This window comes from Panthera uncia, chromosome B1 (genome assembly GCF_023721935.1).
Source record: "Panthera uncia isolate 11264 chromosome B1, Puncia_PCG_1.0, whole genome shotgun sequence".
NCBI lineage: Eukaryota > Metazoa > Chordata > Mammalia > Carnivora > Felidae > Panthera > Panthera uncia.
Genome location: NC_064811.1, coordinates 12,873,890 through 12,877,421, shown reverse-complemented (window position 1 = coordinate 12,877,421; position 3,532 = coordinate 12,873,890). Strand labels below are relative to the sequence as shown.

The window sequence follows — 3,532 nt, the reverse complement described above, 5'->3', positions numbered from 1 at the left end:
CAAAATGTAAGTAGAAGAGAAATCAACATTAATCTTACCATTTAGTCATCGTCATAACCACTGTGAACATTCTGGTGGGTGAACATTTCTTTCTATCTTTTTTCTTCATATACTCACACTTCTCTTATTTTGATTTTAAATATTTGGTCACATAATGTGCACCTGTTTTGCACTCTGCTTTTTTTTCACTTAATGCCATTTAAAATGCTTTTTTTTTCCTCATTTGGTGTCATTAAAAATGCTTTGAAAACATCAGTTTTCTATGGTTACATGGTCATCCAATCTTCTGGTTACATCATAAACCCTACTGTTGCATAAGTTGCTTCTGTTTTGTTTTTTGTTTTTTGTAGTTGAACATAAGCTAGTGACAATTATCTTTACGTACACATTGCTGCCTGAACTGTTTCATGATTTCCTTCAGGTGGACTGCTAGAAGGAGAATTTCTGGACCGAAGAGTAGAAATCTTTCCCAGACCTTGAAGCATGTGGCCACATGGCTTCCGTGAAGAGCTGGAACAGTGTACATAGAGCATTTTAAAGCCGAGACCCTTCCTGGAGCAGAGCAGGATTTACCAGCTCTAGAGAGAATCACTTCTGATAAGATTTGGATCAGACTTTCATGTTCTGTAAATCAGACTGATTTTAGGCTTCTCCCACACTCTGTGTGACTTCACCTCTATTCTTCTGCAGTAATTTTAGGAGCAGCACTGGGGGAGATTCCAGACCGTCTCCATGGTGCTCAGAGCAGATAGAAAAGGGGATTCTGTCTACACATGGGACAGAGACGCCAAGAGGTGGGCAGTGTCCTTCTGGGGGGTCCAGCTTCCTGATGGCAGGAGGAGGCCAAGTGAGACACCTCAAGGGAAAAGTGTCATGGTGGAAGAGTAGAAATTTGCCCTGGAGCGAACCCTTAGAAATTCTAGTTTTTGTTTTAAGGAGAATGGGATTTCCTGGTGTTCGTTACAACAGTACCCATGTTCTCTTTGATTTACTTTCTCATAGACATTTTTGTCTGTTTTATGTATCGGGGGTTCATTTTGTTTGAAAGTGGGCTCTTCTAAGAGCTCTTTCCAATATCAACATTTTCTGATTCTACAGGCAGACATTATTACCCCATTTAATGGACAGGTGAATTGAAACATGTATAAAGTGATGCAGGGAGTTGCTTTTGCGATGTGGTGGCTAACTGATCTTGGGCAAGTCAGTTAGTCTCCCTGAGCTTTGGTTTTCTCGTTTCTAAAATGGGAATGATAATGCCCACTCGACAGTGTTTATGCAAGTGAGAGCCAAACTCAAGGCCCAGCCTTTGGGAATAAGCATCTAACCTGCATTTGCCAAATGCTGACATCCTTCTTTTCTCCCATGCTGGCCCCACCACGATTCACTTTAACGCATCCTCTTCGGTGGAGGCATAGAAGAGGAAAGAAGAAGTGTGTACTTTAAGGGAACCTTCGGATCTGTTAGAACATGCAGCCTCATTATAGTGATTCTTCTGTAAGAACAATGTTTCTTTTATGGTTTGGGGAAAGATTTTCTTCTTCCATCATGGAACTAAAATCTGGTTGTGTAGAATCTCTTGGAGCCATTGCTTGTACTGCTCCTTTGCTTGACCCTAACATGCTGTGTGATTTTGGGGTTCCATCTTCACCTCTCTGGATCTGGGATTTCTGTAAAATGAGATGGTCAGGCGAGGGAGGTGACATTAATGGTCCTTCCAGCTCTGCAGTTTAAAAAATTTTTTAAATGTTTACTTATTTTTGAGAGAGAGACAGACAGAGCATGAACAGGGTGGCGGGGAGGGCAGAAAGAGAGAGAGAGGGAGACGCAGAATTCGAAGCAGGCTCCAGGCTCCGAGCTGTCAGCACAGAGCCCAAGGCTTGAACCCACGAACTGTGAGATCGTGATCTGAGCTAAAGTCAGACGTTTAACCAACTGACCACCCAGGCGCCCCATTTAAACAAATTTTTTTTTCAATCCAGCTCTGCAGTTTTTAAACGCTACAAAGATTTGGGAATAAAAAAACCTTGAAGAATGTTTCTTTTCTGTAGGGAAAAGGATCCAACAAAACCCCCCAAAACTGCCATTTTAAATTGGCCACTTGGGGTCGCCAGCGATCCAAAAGACTGGCTAGGGAAGGAAGGCCCAAACTGTGTGGAGCTTCAGCTAACGGATTCTGGGGGTGGTTTACAAAATTTTCTTTTTGTCTCTCCCTTTAGCTCCAAAATTCACCTGAAGACTTGATTGCATCATTAATACTGAGTGGACCGCAAGCGCGTGCCAGAGACAGTGTTCCCAGCTGGGCCACAGCATCCCGCCCCAAAGGAAAAGACAAAGAAAAAGAAGAAACAGTAATTCTGGAGCTCTGCTGCCTCTGCGTTTGGACTCTAATTCAAGCTGCTACATATCGTGGCTTTGCAATTCCCAGACTTGAAAAGTTAGTTCCACAAAGTGAAACTGCATGGCATAAAACATGCCTTAGGTGATGGAATAAACCTTTGGCTCAAAAATTCTGGGGCACAGAAATATTCTCACTGAAGAACTTATGAGTGTCTCTGTTGGCAGTTCTCTTGGTGGGCTTTGCTGATGGTCGAGGTGGGGGAAGAGCAGGCTTGGAGGTCCCTGTAGAAATCAGGGAGGGACCACTGAGCAAGAAATAAATGAAATAAAACAAGAATCTAAACAGCTCAGTGTTTGCCCACACCCGGAACAGGGTCCTGGCAGCAGGCTCAGCACAGGCCAGACCCCTCTGTGGAAAGTTGGCTGAACCTTGCCCTCTGGGAGCAAGGAAAAGCGTCTCTCCTGCCAGGAATGCTGTATAAACATCCTTTTCCTACAGGATCCTGTGGCTTGGGGGTCCAGCGGAACGCCGGGAAAGTATCCTAATGGAGACAGATTTCGAACTCCTGCTGTCTTTTTTCAGATCATAAATTACTGTTAATTCTGTTTATACTCTCCCCCTCTCTTCTCTTAATAGTTTTAGAAAAGTAATTGACGACAAAGTGGAGCCCGCAAAGGGTTTAAGGGAGCCTTGCTCCCCTGGCTGAGAAGCAGCCAAGTATTTCCTCATCCTGCACTTTGCTGCAACAAAAGTTAAATATTTATGGACCACAGGTGCCCTTCCTTGCCTCCTGCATACCCTCTAGTGGCTTAGCTGTTCAGGAGCAGGGCGAGGGCTTTCGGTGCTACTTCACAGGGAAGGGTAAGGTTTGCTTGCTTGCTTTCCTCTCCTCTTCCAAATCCAGGAGGGGTGTGTAAGCCCTGTGTGGGCTTTGGGGGTTGGGGAGGAAGTCGCTCAGAAGAAGACCCCGGGATCTGGTAGTTTCTCCTTGCTCAGGCATCATCTTGCTTCATAGTGCACAGCCCCTGGGGGCATTTGCTGCAGTCAGTTCCAGCGTAGGTGCCCCAGCTCAGAATTGGTGGGGTTTGGGTTTAAATCCTACTGAGCTGTTGACTTAATCTCTTAGAGTCTCAGTGTCCCCGTTTGTATTTCCCAAGAGGGTGGTGAGGAAAGTTAGATAATGTGTGAAAAGTG

The 3,532-nt window shown here is 44.7% G+C and overlaps 1 long non-coding RNA gene across 1 annotated transcript; it reads left to right on the top strand.

The window, feature by feature from the left end:
* The first annotated feature begins 353 nt into the window (after positions 1-353).
* Positions 354-2,527, top strand: LOC125922658 (uncharacterized). The gene is made up of 2 exons (XR_007457728.1): positions 354-794; positions 2,217-2,527. It is a non-coding gene; the product is annotated as an uncharacterized LOC125922658 (long non-coding RNA).
* Positions 2,528-3,532: the final 1,005 nt, after the last annotated feature.